This window comes from Suricata suricatta, chromosome 4, assembly GCF_006229205.1.
Source record: "Suricata suricatta isolate VVHF042 chromosome 4, meerkat_22Aug2017_6uvM2_HiC, whole genome shotgun sequence".
NCBI lineage: Eukaryota > Metazoa > Chordata > Mammalia > Carnivora > Herpestidae > Suricata > Suricata suricatta.
In genome coordinates, this window is record NC_043703.1 from 29,827,555 (window position 1) to 29,850,915 (window position 23,361).

General features: G+C 40.2%; 1 long non-coding RNA gene across 1 annotated transcript in view; it reads left to right on the forward strand.

Moving 5' to 3' along the window:
- LOC115289415 overlaps positions 1-23,361 on the forward strand; it is a 72,608-nt gene that overhangs the window by 38,765 nt on the left and 10,482 nt on the right. The window contains exon 3 of the long non-coding RNA XR_003907618.1: positions 19,438-19,556. This is a non-coding gene — a long non-coding RNA (uncharacterized LOC115289415). The remainder of the gene's footprint in view (positions 1-19,437; positions 19,557-23,361) is intronic.

The window sequence follows — 23,361 nt, forward strand, 5'->3', positions numbered from 1 at the left end:
TTTAATATTTCTAACAAGCCCCTCAAAGAAGGAAAGGCAAGGAAACTGAGGCACAGAGAGGATATACTCTCAAAATCACACAGAACCTAGACTTGAACAAAGACCCTCCTAACTCTAAAATTGGTGCTCTTGATTTCTTCTCTTGCTCTGTGCACGTATCTCAAAGGTAAGTATGACAAGGGGTGTGTAGTGAGGCCAGAAGGGGTACGTACACAAGATTGCCTGGCTCTCTGGGCACACTTGTTAATGCACTGTTGCATGCATTGCTTGCTGATTAGTCTTGAGGTGCTGTGAGATAGAGATGAAGCTGATCCTGTCTCCAGCCTCAAGGTTTTGTAAGAGGAGGAAGACACTAAACATCCTTGGGAAAATATTCCAAATACTTGAATAGATGTGTCCAGAGCAGTGGTAGCTCTAAAATATTTATAGAGTGGCAATTTGGTATGGTCAGTTGGTTCTAAACATCTCCACCTTTAAGTATCCCCACCTCTTTCTGTGTCCTGTCTTGTGTTGCAAAAGGCTAGAAAGCAGAGTCTAATTTTCCATGACTCCCTTGCAGCTAATATTCTCCATGTAATTGGGTTCCACCAAATTGACGCATTTGCATGAGACTTGGAAAGTAGAAGAGGGCTGAGTCCATCTTCCCAACACTCCTACCAATCGCCTGGGCTCAGAGTGGTGAATGTTGAGAGGTAGATACAGCAGCTGAAATCAATCTGTCTGTCATGTGGAGTGTGGGATTCCTAAGATAGTTGTAGTGTCTGTAGCAGTTGGGTTGAGGGCCTTGTCTGCCTGAGTCTTATGGTAGAGTGTTCTTGAACCCAGTAGTTTCCAGGACACTCCGTGGTTCCTTCCCCTACAGCCCTTACAACAATTTTATAAGCACTTAGTTCTTATAATCAATCATCTTCTGATTTATATACATAGAATAGAATTTATTTCCTGCCCACATGGCTGATAGATATAAAGAGGTTTAAGGAGAGGAACTGGTTCTTTTGAACACACTCCTTTGAACTTATCTGGAGAAGCCATTTGCATGGCAAGCACCTTGGGTTTCTATAATCATGCGTTGATTTTGATTGGCTTAGGGTGGAGAGGCACATCAAGTTTGAGAGACTGTAAAAGCCACCCCAAACCATCCCTGTACCCTCGCCCTAGTCTCTGTAAGCTAGAGAGAATAATGAAGAAACTGATAGGGTAATTATAAAGGTGGCCTATTAGATGTGGGTTGGGAGGTAGGGAGGCTGGTCAGGGAAGACTCCATAGAAGCAGCTCTGGAGTTGGGTCTTGGGAGATGGTGGCCCTTTGCTGGCAGACACGGTGAAGGGTAGGGTATTCCAGGTAGAGGAGCATGAGGCTCAGAAGCCTGATGTAAGAGAAGACTCTGGGGATTGTTAGAATCTTACACTGCTCAGTGTGTTGAGAACACAAGGGTTGGCAGACAGAGACCTGGAGAGGTCCTCACTGCTCCAAACTGCCGGGCTTGCATGCACCTCGCCCCAGAATTTGCATTGCATCCTGCAGGCCATGGAGGAATTTTGATGGTTTCAAGCCAGGAAGTGACATGGTTGGTTTGCATTTTGGGAAGAACGTTCTGGCAACAGGAATGAGGACAAAGAATGAGACTGATGCTGGGAAGACACTTGGGACACTTGGGAAATTCAGTGAGAGAAGATGTGAGTGAAAACTGACGTGTTATCAGGTGCTCAGGCTAGTGCCCAGAGCAGCGCACTGGGAAGCAAAGGTGGTGGTGGGGGGAGCAGGAACTAAAAGCTACAAGGTCCAGAGTGCTTTTTGTTTATTTATTTGTTTGTTTGTTTAATGTGTGGGACCTTAGCAAGCTTATAGTTTACATTGAAAAATAAGGAAAGCACTGGAAACACAAGAGAGGTGAGTTTATTTTTATGAGGTTTAAATAAATGCCATACTATACTGAAATAAAGCCTAAATTTTTGTAATTATGAAAATATCAAAAGAACAGTATAGTAGAAGATAACACAGGGAGTAATGTTGATAATCTTTGGTTGAGAAGTGTGGTAGACAGAATAAAAGCCCCTCCAAGTAGTCCATGTCCTGCTTTTTGAAGCCTGTCAACATCTTACTTTACTAACCAGAGGATTTTGCAGATTGATTAAAGGAAGGCTATGGAATTAACTGAGGTTATTTGGTGGGTGCAATGTAATCACAAGGGTCTTACTAAGGGAGAAGCGGGAGGGTCAGCATCAGAGACAGAGATGGGAGACGTTATGAAGGAAGCGGCTGAGGGAGAGAGATTTGAAAATGCTACACCACGGTCAGGTTTAAAGATGAAGGGGCATCGGGTGATGAGCCAAAGAATGCAGGCAGCCTTTAGAAGCTGGAAGAGGAGAGGAAATAGATTCTTCTCTAGAACGCGCAAAGGAACACATCTTATTGTAAAATGCCTGAACTCCAGAACTGCAAGCTAGTAATTGTGTGGTGTCTTCAACCATAAATTTGTGTGATTTATTACCACAGCATAAAGAGCTAATACAAGAAGATAGGAGGCAGAAACTGGAAACAAAGGGGATAAAACTGATATTTTGATTACATAAAGTATGTAACGTTTTGTTTTAGTTTCAGATCGTAGACCTGAAAGGCAATGGAAAACTGAGAAAGGTTATACAAAAGGCACTGAATGTGCAGACCACAAAGGGTTAATAGCAATGTCATATGAAGCGCAGTAAAACAGCATAAAAAGGCTAATCCAATAGAAAGTGAGCAAATAAAAATAAATTGGTAGTGTCAGAAGGAATCCAAAAAACAAGTAATATGTGCCCCTAAGAAATGCAAATTAAAACATTAAAATAACCTTTCTTCATCTGGACAAGAGCAGTGATTTATTAGACACTTAGCACTGGCCAGGGGTTAGAGAACGGGCAATGCCATGAATTCTAGGTGAGGTTATAATTTGGTAAAAGCTTTCTGGAAAGCAGTTTGGCAGCAATTACTTAAATGGTAACTGTATATACTTTTTGATGTAATGATTCCATTTCTAGGATTTCATTCTTTAGAAATGCTGACTCAAGGGAAGAGAAATATGTAGATAAGAACGTTTATTGTAGCAACATTTATACAGAAAAAAAGGGGAAAGAACCTTGGAAATAACCTAAAATGAATATAATTAGGAGACAGTTTGAAAGATATTTCCTATATTCAAATAATGGATTACTGTTTTGCCTTTTAGAAGGTTGAGGTAGCTAAGAGCAAATATTTATAATACACTGACAAGTGATCAAAGCTTAGTGCAGAATAATATGTACATTTTATTAGACAAATGTGTAGGTGTGCCTAGGTGGCTCAGTCAGTTGAGTGTCTGACTCTTGATTTTGGCTCAAGGGTCATGGGATTGATTCCTGTGTTGGGCTCCATGCTGAGTGTGGAGCCTGCTTAGGATTCTCTCTCTCTCTCTCTCTCTCTCTCTCTCTCACTTTGACTCTCTCCCCCACTTGCACGCACTCTCTCCCTCTCTAAAATAAAATTTAAAAGTAAAATTAACCATCAAATAAAGATGTGTTTTTATGTCTTATGTGTATTCATATATTTGTTAATTACATGCACATATAATTTGTATCAGTATGTACATAGGGAAAAATCTATCAGAATTTTTAAGCAAACTGTTAACAGAACAAGGGATGTGCTTACCAGAGACTTCTAGCTTCTGCTTTATTTCTCTATCATTTGAAATGTTTTTACAACATGCGCTTTTTTACCCAGGAATAAAAAACTTACAAAACTGTGAACATGTATTTATGGTAGATATTTAATGACTCTTAAGTGACTCATAATTGAGCTCAGTGGAGCACATTTTTTCTCTTGGTAACAAAAGACAAGGCTGGTTACATGTGGAAAAAAGAATCTAGTATATTATTATTTTTGCAGAGTAGACAATAAGGATCTATTTGCTCGGTGAATAAATAAGTAGAAATAAATTGGTATGTTTGGGGAGCTAAGAAAGGAAGGGCTCTATACATCTCTCATAGGGACTAACAATCATTTCTTTGATGCTACTTGAGGGATGAAATGTTCAAATATCTCTGGCCAGGCCCTTCTTCCAGTTTTGCACTTCCTGAAGCTACCCTCAGCATCCTGACATCAGTTTGGAATCTTCAGATAATGTAAGCTATGAACATAACCTATGGGGGACGTCAAGCACGGTGTTTCCTATTGATGAAGTAAATTAAGAAGAAATTTCAGATGAAATAATCTTTGTAGTCCAATATTCTGAACTATGTGAACCAAGTAATAATAACTAAATTAAGCAAGATTTTGAAAGGCATTTAAAGACCTGCTGTTTTAAATATGATTATGCCCAATCGTGTAGCACCACTTAAAAAAATAATATCAATCTCAAGAGTGAAAAAATGATTTTGGCCATCAGTACATCAGGAAGTTGAGTGAGGTTGGACATTCATATAACCAATTTCAAGTGGACAAATGGAACCTAGTGATCAAAGTTTGGTTTATATCTGAGGAAGGCTTAAGAAGATTAGCCCTTATAATTGAAGTTTTAGAAATGTTGTCTATTCACACGGCCCCTAGGGCCAACCCCCTCCCACTGTTGCTGGAGCCCTGCCAACAGTTTTTGGCCATTATTGGACACGACAAAGATAGATACTTGGTACATTCAGCACCTCCGTCCAGGGAAGTGGGAAATGGATTATTCAGAAAGGGCAGTTCTTCTCTAGGTATGAGTAGAACTGTAACATCTAAAGTCAGAGGCAGTGGCTCATATTTCTCTATGAGGATGGAGAGTGGAGAAAGCTTACTGGGATGGAAAAGAGGTGGAGACAAAGAAGAATGGGGGAGAGGAAGGAGAAGGAAGAGGAGGTCAGTGGGAAAAACCGGTATGGAGGAGAAAGCAGTGACAAGAGACAGTAAGCAAGAGAGTCCATGCTAGGTTCCTGAAGGATTTACAGTTCCAGTTTTTTCTTAGATCTAGACTTTATTCATATAACAATTTCCACCTTTTTCCTTGAGCTACTTTGGTATGATTCCTACAGCCTGCCAAAAAGAATACTAATTAGCATTACAGAGAAAAATAGGAGTGATTTTTGTCCAATATTATTTCAGATAAGTTTGGAAATCAAACTGTCTAGATTGCCAGAGCCCCCTGTACATGCTGGGGACTGTGTCTCATTTCCGGACTCTTCTGTTGAGTGACTGTGAAGTCCCACCCCCAGCCTCAGATCACTTCCGTTGTTCCAGTCTAACATTTGGGTTTCCGCTGGAAGCAGGGGATGGCGGATCGCGTTGGGAAAAGCCCATTGTTACACAAGCTCCTGACCACACGTGCACACCCCAGACAACTGGAGCTAGAAGGGGCCTCAGAAAGTGTCTGGTGCACCCCCCTCATTTAATAGATAGGAAAACAGAGGTTCTGATGGATGAGGAGGCTTATTCAACATTACCTGATAAATTTGTAGCAAAAACCAGGACCAGAACCTTCCAACATTAGGCTGTTCCCCATGTCCTACCAGCTGAATTGAGCATCTGTGTCGGGCCAAAGCCAAGGGAAAAAACAATGCTGTGGGGAAGTGGTGATAAATTTCAAGACAAAAAGTAATTTTCATCAGCTCTTATCTTCTTGGGGGGTGGCTGGGAGTTTTACTCTCTCACACAGAGCATTCAGCCCTGCTCCCGCAGCAAAAATAGCATTCAGCTTTACATGGATTTCATTTCTAGGGCCAGGATAGTAAATAAGAAGAGTGCTTTGAGCTTAATTGGAACTTCTTTTGTAAGAGAGAATAGAAGGGTCACTTAAATGTCAAAACATTTTCTAGTGATCTGGGCAACTTACCTTCCCCGAAAGCAATTGCCAAATTTTTCACTGTGACATTTGCATTGTAGAAAGACTTACAGGGAATTAGAAATCACATCAGGCCAAGTTTTTGTCCTCTGCAGCAAAAGAAGGAGGGAATTCCCACAGAGGTTTTAGAAATATTTTTTGTTTCTTTCAATCATTTTTGGCCTTAATCTTGGTTTCCAAGCTATTTCAAGAACCATACATTTCCTACGTAGAAATTGCTGTCACTAAATCATATCGGCATCCAAATTACTGGGCCAAATGTATTAATCTTAAAGCAGTCATATGAATATTCACTCTCAATAAAATTAATAAACTAACATCAAAGCCGTATTCATGGACATGTTTTAGCAGATGGTAATATATGCACTATTCATTTTGTTATTTTAATTGCTGGTCACTGACATGCACTTTAAATTATCATTCTGTGGGTGCCTGGGTGGCTCAGTTGGTTGAGCTTCCTAATTTGGCTCAGGTCATGATCTCACGGTTTGTGGCTTCAAGCCTGGTGTTGGGCATTGTGCTGATAGCTCAGAGCCTGGAGTCTGCTTTGGATTCTGAGTCTCCCTCTCTCTCTGCCCCTCTCTCAGAAATGAATAAACGTTAAAAAAATTAATCATCCCCTGTCTTGTGTATTGAAAGAGGATAGTGAATTTAGTTGAAATCTGTTTCAGGACTCAATTATTTGGGGCTATGCTATTTTGAGATCTGAAGTTTAGCTTCTCTGGTAAAAAAAAGTTTTCATAGTTGAAGTGAACTTGTAGGACATCCAAGGAGAACAGTTCAATGCTTATCTTATTCCCCATTTCCTTGTCAGAGAAGCCCTACACCATAGGCTTATTTTCCACTGTTAGGCTCCTTTTACAGTTGAGACAAGAGGGACTCGGTGGTTGAGAAAGTTAAGATGGTGCAGCTTCTGTTTGGATAAGCTGGGAAGTGAACTAAAATTTTCCGACTCTCCAGACTCTGCTATTTTCTCTGCCGGGATACATCCAACCATCTTTCCCAGGATCTTACTTATTCATTAATTAACTTACTCATCAAACATTCATTGGGTCCCTATAAAACTTGGATCAGATAGGTTCTGGCAGGACCAAGATGAATAAAATCCAGACCTTATGCCAGAGGTAGGAGGCAGAAATGGTTTTACATGGAAACCCATGATCACCAGACAATGAGGTCACCTCTGTCACAGGGTACACAAAGCAACCATTGTAAGAAACACTGTATTTGCTAATAATATATTTTATTTACTGCTCCATGAAATGCCATATTGTTGGCATTTTTTGAGTTGTTTTGTGTAATTCAAAATAGTTGAACTAACTTTATTTTTTTAATAGCCATTTGCCAAGTAGCCCAACATTAGTGAGGTTTTACCTTATTCACCTTGTTTCCCTCTGAGCCAGGGATATTGTAAGAGAGACAGCAAGCCAGTCTGACACATCATCCAAGGGTGACTTAAGTGAAGAGGGTGAGTCAAGAGACCGGTAGTCTCTTTCAGGAAGCTGAGGAATCAAGGGCCTTTCTGGATCAATATTTCGCCATATCTCTTCTTGCAAACTTTGTCCTTTGAAATCCCTTAAGATACAACTTTGATAATAAATATTTGTTTGAGGTTTACATGTGTTTCCCCCAAGAACATTTATTGAGTTCCTACTAGCTTTTAGCTACTAATGGAAGCATTGCTATATGCAAAGGAGGAACGCTTATTTGAAGCAAGCCCGTTTTCACTCATTCTGACAAGTTATTTCACCATCTATGAACTTAAGACAAGAGACAGCATCACAAATGGGATCAAATGAGATAATTATATGCAAAATTATTTGGAGGATTCTGTCTGATAAATATTTTAGCTCTTGTAAAGATAAATGTATGTGCTCTAAAGTACATAGTTCATCAACACTGTGTGTGTGTGTGTGTGTGTGTGTGTGTGTGTGTGTGTATGTGTATGGGTGTGTGTGTGTGTGTGTGTGTGTGGTTTGGGAGGACTAAGAGATTTCATTTTTGGCAAATTCTAATTGATTAGACATCTTACTGGTGTGAATGACTTCCTCAAACACATTTGTTTTACAGGTCCAGGTACTGAACTTCCTCATAGCAGGACACACTGCTTAAAGTACATCTATCTGATGGACTTCTGTTTTGTGTAATGCTTATGATTCAGTGCAGCTGTAAACCAGTTTAATCATCAGATATTTGGTCTTCCTAGAACTCCTGTGTATATCCGATCACAACAAAAAACAGGTGGAATCTTTCAGCACAACCAAATTAAAGTCTAAACGCTTTCTAAAACTAGGCATTTAACTTTTCACAAGGATGGACCCCTGGCTGCTGGAATAACTCTGATCAACAAACTTGTGATAGTCCCAGATCTGTCATACCGTACTTAATGCTGCTCTAATTTGTTAAAGAACGTGCATCAGAATCCAATGATTAAATCTGAGCCATGCCTGCTGTGAAAGTTTCAAACAACCATAGAAAAGGAGACAGGCTTGTGTTGTCAGCACCTCGGAGTGCAGCACAAATGTGCTGAAGGAGTAGGTAATTAATGATCTCAGAGATGGGAGGGCTGAGCGGAGAAAGGTTCGGGGTGAGGCTGCATCTGCCTAGGAGCTGACTGGTGTTGGAATTTGCTGCTGAGAGCATGTCAATTCTTCTTTCTAATTCAAGTTACTATTTCTTTTAATTTTTTTAAATTTAAAATTAAAAAATTTTTTTTAGACAAAGAGAGACAGAGCACAAGCAGAAAGGGTCAGAGAGAGAGGGAGACCAGAATCAGAAGCCGTCTCCAGGCTCTGAGCTGTCAGCACAGAGCCTGACATGGGGCTCAAACCCGCGAATGTGAGATCATGACCTGAGCCAAAGTCAGAGGCTGAGCCACCCAGGCGCCCCTCAAGTTACTATTTCTAAAGGCTATAAAGGACAGTCTATTTTGTGCGGGCTACCTGGAAAAATAAAACACCCAGTGGGCAGTTGGTATTATAAAATCATTGCATAGAATGCATTTAAGAAGGAAGAGAGAAACAGGGAGCAGGGGAAACCTTTTCTTCTATTTCCAGGTAAATGGCAGAATCTGGCAATAAAGTTTTATTGCTCGTGAAGTGAGAGTATTTTGATATAACGGTTCCAACGGAGGTTTAGAATGTCACAGAAGAATTCTTTAAACCACAGCTGCCATCCATGAGGATGCACCGGGGGAGGCACTGATGGAAGGAAGGGCAGGAAGCCGCAGCTTCGGTTAGAGGATCACCACTCATCCGACAGTGGTTCACTTTGCTTCCAAACCTGGTTCTTTCCCTTTAAAATTTTTTTCTTTTAGACTTTCATTTTGCTATCATAGTATTTTTTAAAGTGGAAAGCTCTTTTTTCTCCTCAATATTCTTAGATCTATAGCCTTATGTTTTTATTTTGTGGATTAAGTATACGATCTTACGTCGCTGAAGATTTCGATGACAGGTTTTTCAAAGTTTCTGTTTACTGCAATATTTTTGTTTGCCCTGAGGTATTTTTTACTTTTTCAGATGTCTTAGCTTCTCCCTTTCATGTTGGGGACTTTCTCAAATGACTTAAGATCCTTGGCTTTCACTCATTTTTTAAGATGGAAGCAACAAAAGAGTATATGGGGAAGGGTTATCAATGGAGGGTGTTTTACTGAGGGACCCCCGATCCATATCAGTCTTTTCCCTTGGTTTGGTCAGTTCCCTACCTGAAGAAGCAGAGAACTCACCATGGACTTAATGCTGTTATTCTCAATACCCCACACTGACCCTCAGATCAGCCCATGCGTTCAGCTCAGAATCTCCTTGGTCCACTACTTTTCAGAGAGTCAACCTGTCTTCCACTGGAGCAGGAGAGACTTCTGGGGCTCTAAATATAGTGTGTGCAGATTTTCAATAGATCCTCTAGTTTTCATGGCCCTTTTGTATTCCTGCTTTTACATCACAGGGTTCCTCCAATGCCCGAGTGTTTCTGTGGATCAGCCTGTCTTCCCCGTGCTGCTGGTCACTGTTCTTGGCTTCACAGCAGCGATGACTTCTTATCCATCAGCTTTCTAGTTTCCAAAATGGTTTTGTGTTGTCCCCTTTTTCTTTTTATGCACAGCTCCCCCCCACCCCACCTCCCCGATCTCTCAACTGTCATCTTGTGTGGCTTGGGGAAGAAACTGATTAACACCATGTGTAAGCAGTGTCAGTATTTTACTTTCCGTATTGCTTCTTAAAATCTGATTGTAAAAGTAATGTGCGTTATTGCAGACAATTTGTTAAGTAAATTATGAGGTGTTATAAAAATAATCCAGGATCTTACTTTCTGTGGGTAACTAATATTTTGATTATTTCCTTGAAGTCATTTTTTTTTCTAGAATTAGTTTTTACACAGGTGGGGCCATTTTATGCTTTTAATTTTGTATCATATATCTTTTATTTTTTATTCAAAGGACTAAATATTTTCTATCTTGTACAACAGTTTATGAACATTATTTGTATAAGCTCTGTTATATTTATTTCAATATATCACAGTTTACTTAGCCATCTGTCTATTACTGGGCATTTGGGATGCTTCCCTCTTTACTGTCTTAAGAAATAGGGGGATGAAAATCTATATGAATCCTTTTCTGTATTTGAAATATTTTCAGGGATTAAATTTTAGGAAGGAAAATTATTGAGTCAAAAAGTAGGAATATTATTAAGCCCATTTACATATTAAATCAATCATTATATATATTTAGCATTTGGCAGATGATAAATCAGCAGAGTAGTTACTTGGCTGTCCAGAATGATCTAGTATTCTCCTGTCTCCTACCCTGTCATGACGAGTGGTTCCTAGCCACGCCTGGTTTTGCTTTAATTCCCAACCTCACCCCCAGGTCCACCTGTAACATTTTCAAGGCATTGGATCAGAGGATGAATAGATGCGCTTAGCCCCTAGGCTTCCTGCCTTCATTTCCCACACCTGACTCTGGCCTGGAGGGCATGTGTATAGATGTCCCAGTCTCTTCATCCAAGTGAATCCACACTTGAAACAGCTTCACCTTGGGCATCTCTCAGCGCTGGGGGTGTCCATATGGGCAGTGCTGTCCATCTTTGGGAGGAAAGACATGGGGGCTCTTTGGGCAATATCTTTGTAAAATTTTTTAAACATTTATTTATTTTTGAGAGACAGAGAGAGGCAGAGCACAAGTGGGGAAGGGGCAAAGAGAGAAGGAGACACAGAATCTGAGCTGTCAGCTCAGAGTGCGATGTGGGGCTCGAACCCACGAACCACGAGATCATGACCTGGGGTGAAGTTGGACGCTTAACTGACTGAGCCCCCCAGGCACCCCATCTTTGGGCAATCTCTTAAGATTGCAGGTTCCCAGAATGTGATCTGAATGGGAGGGGGAGGCCATGAGGTCTAGGGAGCCACTTCTCGTGAACCATGGACTCTTTGCCTTGTGGGGAGGGGTGCAGCCATAGTGAGGACCTTGAAAGTACAGGATCCACGGCAGGGGCCCTCATAACCAAGGTTTAAGGGCAGTGTTACTTACAGCCTATGGCTCACCTGTACTCCAGAAACGGATTCCTTTAAACATGACCCAATTTAGCAGGGAATGAAGGTGGTGTGGAGGATGATAGGGAGTGGGGACGAGAAGGCATAGAGAGTGGCATCCTAGCTCTTCTGTCCAAAGAAGCAAAGATAGATTGATAATCTAGCTACTACTACATGTAGTTCTGTATGTGAGTGAAAAATAGATTTCACCAAGCATAATATTACAGTAGGTTGAATAATGATGACCCAAAGAGAGTAAGTATCAATCCTTTAAATTTGTAATTCCTCTTCATTGGAAAGGGGGTACTTGTCGATGCAGTTAGGTTAAGGATTTTGAGATAAGGCAATTATTCTGGATTATCTGGGTAGTCCTTCAATGTCATCACAAATACCCTTGTCATAGAGAGGCAAAGAAGAGTGACACAGAGAAGCAGAGGAGAAGGCTATGTGGAGACAGATGTCGCCACCAGCCAAGGAGTGTCTGGCGCTGCCAGCAGCCGGAAGAGCAAAGGAGAGACTCCCGACTGGAGCCGCCGGGGCGAGCGCAGCCCTGCTGGCACCTTGATTTTGAACTTCCATCTCCAGAACTGTGAGAAAGTAAAGTTCTGTTGTTTTAAGGCACACAAATTTGTGATAATCTGTTAGAGCAGCCATGGGAAACTGATAAGAACGCTACTAAATGAAAACTCTAGTGTTACCAGTCTGTTAATTCCTCCTACCTGGGTTTTAAGAAGCAAAATCCTTAGATCATGCTTTGGCCAAAGATTTTTGCCACAGACCAGTTAGCCCTCCCATAGACTATGGTACTTGTCATTCAGGACGAATCAGGCCATAATGCTGAGACCCCCTCATTTCTGCTCCCCTGAGCAAGGTAAGAAAAAGACTAGAGTTCTGAAATCAGATCTTGGCTTTCCACCCTGAGCTCTATTATTTACTGTGCTGTGATCTTGGCTATATGACCTGACGTCTTACCTTGCGAAGTGGACATAAACACAAGCAGATCCTAGCTTCAGACACACTTCAAAGGAACTGTTTCCTTCATCAGGTCCTCTTTTCGTCAAGTCTAAGCTCATATATGTATTCTTTAATGCAGTTCAGGGCCTCATTAACTCAATGCACCCAAAGATTTAGTATGAAGAATATAAGTTTTCCCAGTTTGTGATAATTGTGCTTATATTAAAATGTGAATGGTTTAATATAGCAAGTTTTTATAACTTTTAAAAATGTTTGTTTATTTTAAAGAGAGAGCATGACTAGGGGTTGGGGGGCGGCCAGAGGGGCAGGGGATCTGAAGCAGGCTCTGTGCTGATAGCAGAGAGCCTGATACTGGGCTCAAACTCACAAACCTTAAGTTGATGACCTGAGCCGAAATGGGATGCTTAACTGACCAAGCCACCTAGGCACCCCTAATATAATAATTTTAGGCCAAAGGACTGAATCTCTAATGGTAAATATTTATATATTATGGCTGACTAATGAGGGTGATGTTTTTAGTCAGAACAGCGTTTTATGTATAAATTTCAGGGATGATCTATTGATAAATCGGCCCAATTTTTCCTGTCTTATTAGGCACAAGAAACATAAAGGGGAGGGCGCGAAGAGCACAGTTATAAAAATAATGAAAGAATAGGATTCATCATCTCATGTTATTATTGCAGTCTAGAAGGGTTTACTGTTAGAACAAGGCTTATTTCCCTTTCTGTGGGAGAGAAATCAATTGCAAACCGCAAGGGATAAACAATCCCTGTTCTGGATCTTAAAGAGTGGAGTTGTGGACATTAAAATTTCCATGAACAGCCGCAGACCATCTCTAACTTATCAAACTGGATTGAAGCCAAAATTCACAGCTGCTCTTTCTTCTCAACTTTGCAGAGGCAGCTTGTCTGAAGAAGGAGGCTTACTCTATATTTCTTATGCGGGATGTGCTCCTTTTGACTTAATCTGAAATTAAAATATTTATTGCCAAATATTTTGAAATGCCTACTTTTATTTATTTCTTTTATTGAAGTACCATCGACACTCAGTGCTACTTTAGTTTCATTAATTTCTCACTTTTCAATTTGATCTTTTAAACGTATTTTATACAACCTTTTGGAGGATTTATGGGTGGAGGTTCTGGGTCCAGAATGATCATGGTGCTAACAGCTGTTACTGCTGCAGGAGGACAGTGAGGAATTATCAGATGGATTCTTAACGTGTGACCAGATGGGTCGTCGCTGGGAGAAAGAACAGCCGATTTCCTTTCTTTCTTGCTCTGTGACTGGGGGACGATAATTAAACAGGTAGATTCCAAAATGGAAGGCATTGAGAGGCTGGATCTTGGCGGTCACGTGGGCTGGACAGCTCAAGGTGGAATATCTGATTAAAAAATAGGGACAGTTTGGCTGGTGCAGGAAGGCAGGAACAGGGTCAGCGATGTTTTGGTGAATATTTAACATCAGTCTCCATGGAAAAATTTGTAGATTTGTAGATTTGCTGATGTTTGTGAAATAAATATTCCCAAGATGGCTGATTTTAAATGGCAATGTGATGGTCAATTGGCTCACAAAATTTCTGAAAATTTGACATTTAGTGCTGACAAGCTGGTGTAAGCCAAATCTAATATATCACATCATTAGCAGAATAGGGGCTGAAATATGTTCTTTGTCTTCTAGGTTTTTTTGTTGTTTTTTGCTGGGTTTTTTCTATAATGGGATTTTTCCACTGTAAATGGACAGGGTTTATATGTCTGAGATTCAATCTAATGATACAGGGTCTTGGAGACATTTGGACACTGGGAGGCCAGAACACTGTGGCATCTCGCGTCTACCTTTGATCTTACACACGAGCTGTTGCAATTAGTCAACATTCTGAGCATGTGCTGGTGGGTTCAAGGTCATTGTGATTTTTATTGATGGTGTCAATGGCTCTGGCAAGTGACCAGGATGGCATCATGTTATGTCTCTCTGTGGCCAGTGACAGGGTATATTGTGTCCTGTCCTTATAGAATGGAGTACCAATTTCTCTCTTGCTCCTAGGGAAACGAGGAGGCACTCATATGTCCTGTACTTTCCTTAAGCAATTGTTCAGTGGGTATCATCAGACTGTGTGCTGTGGGGCCGTAGACTTTTGCTAGTTTCTGCATCTAGGGAAAAGCGTGGTAAGGATTTCTTTTGCTTAACATGCTGCTGTGGTTTCCGAGAAAGAATATTTGTATGTCAACAAATGACAAAACAGACAGTGAAATTCTGACATTTTCTCAAATGTCCCAAGGGACAGTGGAAGGTCCTTCCGCACATCTTCAAGGAGCTCCTTGGGGGTAATGCCTTGAAGGTACTATCATTGGCTGCATGTGTTTCGATACACCGTAACTGACTGTAGCTGAGACCCATCTTTGGAGAAACAGGCAAGAGGTCATTAGGGGTGGTGTCCTCCTGGTTATGGTGTCATACACTTCCATGCTGGGTGTCGACCAATGAAAAACCTCATCCGCAAGCACAGGTGTTGGCACTGATCCCCTAGAACAGAGTTGGCAAACCATGGCCTGCAGGTCAAAGCCAACCCCCTCCCTACTTTTGTGAACTTTTACTGCAATGGGGAAATGCCCATTCATCTGCTTGTTATCTACGGTAGCCTTTGTGCTAAGACTTATGGTAGAGAAAGCACAGCCTGCAAAGCCAACAGCCTTTACGATCCAGCCCCTTAGAGAGCTATTTCAGGGTCCCTCCTGTTTCTCTTCTCCAGCTGCCCCACATCTTCACTTTCCCCATTTCTCTGCTGCCATTTTGGCAACTGTGTGGCATGATAGACGTGTTCGCTGATACTACCATGGGATCGCATTGCTATATGTAAATTTATCAAATCAACATGTTGTATACCTCAAACTTATACAATGTTGTGTGCCAATTACATCTCACTACAAAAAAATAAAGGACTAACTATGATATGTTGGGTAGCATTTGTGGCTTTTCTTTCTTGGACTTTATTTCAGGTTATAGTACCTTCCATAATACTGATATAGTACCTTCCATAATACTGATGAGAACAGAAGAATAAAAAAAATATAAAGAATGATGCTCAATGGTAAGTATGGAATCATTCCTATATTTAGATTTTCTCTTGAAAAGAATGAGAACATGACTGGGGGGATATATATTTAAAGAACGTCATTAGTTTCAGTTTTAGAATAAAGAACTGATTTTTTTTCCTTTTGAAAAATTTTGCTTTCCCAGAAATTGAAGAATAAACCATGCCCTCTGACCAAAATAACAGACTCTCCCCTCTTTTTTGAGGAGAGTTTTATTAACAATAGTCATCAAGTATGTTCTTTTTTTCTTTTGAGAGAGAGAGAGAGAGAGAGAGAGAGAGAGAGAGAGAGTGCAGATGCGTGGAGGAGGGGCAGAGAGAGAGGGGGGAGAAAATGTCAAGCAGGCTACACACCCAGTGCAGAGCTCAATCTCATGACCCTGGGATCATGACCTGAGCTGAAATTAAGAAATCAATAGCCACTCTGGTGCCCCACCAGGTATGTTCTTGACAAGAGATGTGGACATCAGCTATTTACTCCCACAATTTCTAAGGGAAAAATATGTTCCCACAAGTTCTGCTAATGTGCAAAAATGTCATACTTTGGGCACATGACATCATCCAAATACTTATATAGTTTTCTAGGGCTACTGTAATGAAATTCCACAAATTAAGTGGCTTCAAGTCACAGAAATATACTCTCCCACAGTTCTGGAGGCCAAAAATCCAAAATTAAGGTGTTAGCAAGGAGCCTGTAAGGGAAGGGGAATCCCTCCTTGTCCCTTCCAGCTTCTGGAAGCTCCAGCATTCCTTCCGTTAGGGAAGCATTATCCCAATCCCTTACTCAGCTTTCATGTGCCATCTTCCTTCTGTGCCTGTGTCCAAATTTCCCTCTTCTCCTAAGGTTACCGGTCATAATGGATTAAGGGCCCACCCCAATAACTGGATCTTAACTTGATTACATCTGCAGAGACCCTATTTCCAAATAAGGTCACATTCACAAGTACTGGGAGGGTAAGGACATCAATATATCTTTTTAAGGGGACACAATTCAAGCTATAACAGTGACCAAATATTTATGAACTATGACCAGACACACAAGAATGAATTGAGCCAACAACAATCTCTATCTTGGGAATCTGAAATCAAAGCAAAATAGAGTTTTCTTTTTTGAAACAGAGTCATGGATAAGGACTGTGACTAGCCAAAGCCATGAACAAACTGAAATTTAAAGGAGCAGTAAAGATCTAAATGGGTGAGGGCATAAAAGAGAAATGATGTGCCTAGCAGACCAGGGATGAAGAGAGGCAAAAAGAAAGAGAAGGGATAGTTTTTACTGCAGCTTCAAGTTTTCAAATGAGCATCCTTGTAGTCAAGCCCCTTTCCCACCCCACCCCACCCAAAACGAGATAACCCACGTGGCTTTTTTGCTATTTGAAAAAAAAAGAACAAAACCCTAACATCTATTGTTGGTCCACGAGATTCAGGCAGGGAGGCTCAAGTTGGGAGGTGGGCAGAGGGCCAAGGGAGAAGGAACAAGAGCCACCCACTCCTTCATTGCCTATATTGTTTGTGCCTTGTTGCTAATCTTTGTTTTCCGCCCCGGATTCTCATAGGCAGTGTTTGTTGGTAAAATCACATTGACCTTCAAATCCAGCTAGGACAAAGGAGGAGGAAAAGCTCTTATTGATATTACATCCTTTTATTAAGTCATGCATCTCTCATTCTCCTCGGCTTAGCTAGGCAAATAGAAAGATAAGCAAAGTACACACACACACACACACACACACACACACACACTCCTTGTATTTTTTTGGGGGGGATCCTTCTCAAATTGACTCTCCAGTCTTAACGAAAAATTCTCCTCACTATTTGGGTTAGAAAACCCAGCTGCAGCTGCCAGGGTACTCTTCCTCACGACTGGAGCCTGATGTCACTCCCTCTTAAAGACTCGGGATATTATTTTCAATACTCATGAGTGCAATATTCCTGTGCCCTCATGAAGATTGCAAAATAAATTGCATGCAGCCTCAATTTTTCTCCCTGGTCAATAGAAACAATCATGTGGTTTTTCGGCTTTCCAAGAAGGTGGCTCTAATACTCTGTTCAAACTCCAGAAAATCTAAGGACATTTTCTTGAAATAATTTTAATTTTCTCTAATGCATTTGCTTTGAGGCACCTTCAAACCGAGGTGGGAGCCATTTTTTTAAATTCTTTAAAACTTTTAGAACGGGAATTTTCATCCCTGCGCTCCAAAGGTCATGTCTACTCATATTTGTAACTTCCATTTTCAGGTGCAAAACCAAGTTGAGTGCCACTTTTGACTTTGCCAACCGATTTCTATCCAAATGTCTTTATCTCCCAGTCTTTAACAACAGCTATTTCTGGTGTAAGAGTGTTCCATTTTATTGAAAAACCTTTTATCAATTGCCAGGGTTTCTTTCATGTGAACCTTGGCACACTTTACTAGCTTGGTTGTAAAATCTTTACAATCATGTTATCTGTCAGGAACTGAGAATGATGTATGGACATTGTCAAACAGAAGCTACATCTTGTGGGAAGAAACTACATTATGTGGCTGCCTGGCACATTTAAATCAGTGATGCTTTCTCTTACCTCAAGGATAATAGTTTCTGTGTTTGATAAAACCAAATAATGTTTTAAAAATTTTATATAACATGCTGTGAAAAGTTCGTTCTTGTTCCTGAAAAATTTACTTTAATTAGACATCATCCCTTAAAAATCAGAAATAGCATCATCAGGAAGAACATGAATAAAACCAATAGAAAAATAACTGCAGGAGCAAGTGCCTTCCTTTTAGGATATTTTGTTAATTCTTTATAAATATAGATTTTCATGTATTTCATTTTCATCATTTGTTAACTTTCACCTTCTTATATTAAAGGTAACGAAGCATATGGCAAAAGAAAGCTCATACTTTTCTTTCACTGTGTTCCATTAAAAATAAAAAAGGAACAATGGAGAGTCAGGCATGATAATCCCTTCTAAATAAACCTGCTTTCTTTATTTGTGTGTGTACAGATTTGATATTATATTAAGAGGAAAGGAATAACTGCTAGGTAATTAAATTTGTTTTCTTAGATGCCACTATTGATTCATTTTGTTTTCTATTTTTACAAGTTACTAGAAAATATATTCAGTGCTTGCTTTTGAAAGACCCAGCTTGGGTAATACATCAAGTGCTCTACCAAATATTTCTTTCACCGCAGATCTCAAGAACTATGTCGGTGTCTTCTTTGTTTGAAAAGCAGACAAGCCCAGCTTCTGGAGGTAGACTGCCAGGTTTAAATGTGTTATGACCAAGGACAAGGCACATGCTCTCTCTTTAACTCAGTATCCTCATGTGTAAAATGAGAAAATAAAGTTAGCTTTTCCATGGGGTTAGGAGAGTGCTGGGCAAAAGTCGGTGCTATGTAAGTTAGTCAGTTATTATCTACGTGGTGAAGAGACAGCGTGCTCTACCTGCAAATGTTTGTGTACACACACTTACCTGGTAAGCTCATTTGTCATATGCTCTCCAATGGGCCACCATGTTGCCCACTGGAATGTGAATGACACCACATGGGATGCAGTGCGGCGTTCTGCAAGACTGGTGTCTCTGGCGATGTGTAATTTGGAGACTCAATCCATCTGCTTCCGTTTTGTACCTATCAAGGCAGACTGTTGAATATTTTGCAGAACTTCCAAACCATATTAAGATCATGAATTTTCTCCCTGTACTCCAGAAAAGGAGAGGAAAAAAACCTTCCATTGTAAAAGAAAACAAGTTATAGAGGTGAGACCAAATTGGACGAAGCAATTGTAGGCAGTTTGATATTTTGTAAATCATCTAAAACAGGCAGATTATTGTGGGGAGACCTCACTGTACTGTGTGTGCTGCTCAGGTGATGTAAAATGGCTCTTAGGGAATGGATAAAACCAAATGTTTCTGTTCTTTTATCACTTCAGTATTTGGGGTGTGGGGGTGGGGTTTCCTCAATAGTTGTTCCTTTCATAAACGTGTCTCTCATAGGCTGAAAAGGGGGTTAAGTTACTCTGTTTATTTTCCCCCTGTATTTAGGACTTTGCATATGGTCCAGAGTGGTGAAGTCAGTCATTGAAGTCACCCATAGACATCAATACTCAGGAGACATTGATACTCAATTGGACTAACTTCAAAAGAACATTTTGAACTTTAAGGTATGGCAATTTGCATTTATTTCTTTGTTTCAAAACGATAACCACCTGCTGCCTTGCCAGAGTTATTTCTTCCAGTCGAAATAATACAGCTCTTAAAAATTCATTTTCTCTACTAAGAAGCAGAACATTAGGAGAAAATGTTCTTTTCTGTTTCTTTAGTTTTTGTTTGTTCTCCAAGTTGATCACCAGACCCTGGGGGTAACGAAATTTAATTCAATCATCATAAATATAGCATGAGGCACATTTTGGAATTTTCTAGTCTATAATCCAATCACATAATCCTTTTCTGGCCAGAAAGAGACTTGACAACAGCACAGGGAAGGCATCTGAAGTTTCCTTTTTATAACTTCACATTGATAACAACTACTTGCAAAAATAGACTGTGTTCCAGTGATGAAGTGCTTCTTCATATCTCCTCAAAGAATTGTAAAATTACTATGTGCAAATGTTTATAAAGGCTTTAATTAGCACCTTAGGGTTTCACATACAGATCTGTAATAAATGATGGATTGAAATTTGAAAAGTATTTTTGAAACCCTTACCGTACACAATACTTTTAATTAAGGCCGAATGCCTCATCCTGACTATATTATTTCTGGGAACTTCTGTGACCCTATATCCTAGATTCTACAATTCCTTTATGTCTACAATCTTCTTGCTTCCTATCTTTCCAGCTGCTTTATCCTGCAGCAGCTTGTCATTTTATCATGAGCTGACCGTGACTTCTCTCCCAGATTCTGAATTTTATGCCTGTATCTGACCATGTCATCATCCATTTCAATAACACTGATGTATATAAAATGCCCTGACTTTCCATCATGTTTCCCATCTATTTTTTATGTGTTTATTTATTTATTTTTGTTTCAGTTTGCTCTACAGTCTGAATCTTCTATGTTCTTGGCTCCTGTGTTGCTGGAGAAGGTCAGGCTGATGAGGTGCTCTGAAAATTCATGGCATGTAACCTTTGAGGAGCCCTCAGCAAACCACCTTCTACAATTCAGAGTCATGGTCCCCAGAGTTGCAATTCTGAATATTTTTCCCCTTCTCTTCACAAGTAAAAACCCATGCATAGCCCCTTTTATCTTCACCAAGAGAAATAACACCATCCGAAAAAAGCCCAACTCCTTTCTCTCAGGTGTTTCCCATCTTACGTGGTTGTTTTTTTTTTTTTTTGTATTTTCACCTGTCATCTTGTTCTTAATTCTTCTAAGTTCTCAGTTCTTATAAAAGAGAAAGAAGACTCCTTTTCCTTCTCAAGGCTGATGGTTTATTCTAATCTCACAATCCCATCCCTTTCGCAGGACTCACTCCATTAATTACTCTCTTTATATCACATCTTCAAGTACTGTTTCCATTTCTTTCTTCCAATTAAAACACTTTTAGCTTCCTTTTAACCTGCTATTTTCTAGGTGATTCCTTTACAGTGGTAGTCTATGTCCACTAGCTCCATTTTTAAATAACCTACTGATTTAAATAAACACATTATTTGATATCTAGCATTCTATTGAGAGAAATACTCTTTTGAAGGCACAGTCTTTTAATTGCAACATATTTTCTTACATTTAAAATAAATAAATCTATATATCTCTCCAAACAAGAATATAAACCCTTTAAAGACAGGCTTTATCTGTCTGGTTCCATGCTCTGTCTGGTGCAGAGTTGGCATTCGAAAACATCATTGTGGCTTCCCCGCTAGGGTGATGGATTATGAAGGTTAGATAATAAATGGAGTTCTGACTAAAATCCAGTCTCCAATGGGTCCCTTGCATCAGTGGTCATCTCTGGAATGTATAACTGTGTTGGACATCCTTGGTAGTCAGAATAATTCTTTCACTGGGTCCTTGCCTCTTAGGTAAAGAGGTAATATACTGAGGGAAGCCAAATAGAAACCTCTGAAGTTGCCCCCATGCTGGAAATACCCATACTGGTTAATGCATTGTGGGGAAAGCGTGTGGCAGAGATTAGTGGGTCAGTGGTTCCTATCCTTTCCTTAATTCTTCTTAGTTTGCTAGTCTGGCCTCCTCAGGCACTGATGGATCCTTTGGAGTAACTGTCAATCACTGCCGGCTCAAACAACAGTAGCGCTGTTTGCAGATGCCGTGCCTCATGTTTCATTGTCGCTAGAGGAGATACATAAAGCCTGAGTGACAAGACCCTGGGCCATTAATTTGGAGAATGCATTTTTTGTATTCCGATAAGAAAAGAGGATAAGAAATAGTTAATATTTTCAAGGAAGGACAATAGGCTTGCCCTACCTCAGGCTATGTTAACTCCTCCTCCTCTCATAGTAGGGTATAGAGAAATCTGGATGGTTTGGGTAGCCCATAGAACATCACATTGATCCATTGTATTAATACACTGATTGGGCAGGATGAGCATGAGGTGGTTCATATGCTAAGGGCTGACATCTGGATCCATCCTATCCTACTGCTCTCTTGATTTCAATAAAGGTCTTCCCTGCCCCCCTTTCTTTAAGACTATTTCACTTATTTGCCTACTTAGAAATCTTGTGATATTTGTTATACTATGTTTTGTATATTTAACACCTTCCTCTCCATTAGATATTTCTTAGCCATTTTCTCCATTAAAACAAGCCATAATCCTTCTTTACCCACAATTTCCATCTACGCTTGTTATCTCTACACTGTCCTACATCATAATGAACATTTTTCCAGTTTAGTTAAAATCAATCTCCCATTAGGTAATGAAAAAAAAAATCTTTCCAAGGTAAAGAATGACCTCCATGTTGCTAAAATTGAACATGTTGTAGTCAGTGTTCATTGGTTTCTCAACAGCACTTGACATCTTATTCCAATCTTGCAGTCCCCTTAAGAACCAGATGTAGCTAACTACCCACTTAATATTTTTACTTGAATGACTGAAAGTCATCTCAGACTCAAGTATTTAGATTCAACGTCTTGCTTAATCTGCCAAATGTAGTCTTTTTCTCCAGGGGTCCTTGTCTCATTGGTTCCAGAATCCCAAGAATTACTCTCGATATATACCTCTGTCTCACCTTCAATATCTGATCTACCCCCAGGAAGAATTTTTTTCCTCCCAGTGCTTTCCAAATCTGCCCTTTTTCTTCTCTACTGCCTCTGCCCTTAAGCAAATCAATCTCTCACCTAATTTATGTAATAGTTTCCTAACAGAGTCTTCCTTAGTTTCAGCTGTACTCTTTCAGTTTCTAGACTCTATAGTAACTTTTCCCACTCTGAACAAGAACCTCATCAAGTCATAATGTCCATAAAACACTTTAATAAAATAAACCCCAGATATTTAATATGGCCAAACAAAGTGTCCATTTAACACATTGCAAACTGAGGACAGAGAAGTGAAGTTACTTGCCCAAAGTCACATAGTTGTACATGGCAGATGGTATCGATCCCAGGCCTCAGACTCCAGAGTCCATATTTTTTAAAATTTAAATAGTTTATTACCAAGTTGGTTTCCATATAACACCCAGTACTCTTCCCCACAAGTGCCCCTCTCCATGACCATCACCCCCTACCGCTTCCCCCCTCCCTCTTCAGCCCTCAGTTTGTTCTCAGCATTCAAAGGTCTCTCAGGATTTGCCTCACTCCCTCTCCCCAACTCTTTTCCCCCTCTTTCCCCTTCCCATGGTCCCCTATTAGGTTTCTCCTCTTAGACCTATGAGTGCCAACATATGGTATCTGTCCTTCTCTGCCTGACTTATTTTGCTTAGCATGACTCCCTCCAGGTCCATCCATTTTGCTACAAATTGCCAGATTCCATTCTTTCTCATTGCCATGTAGTATTCCATTGTATATATAAACCACATCTT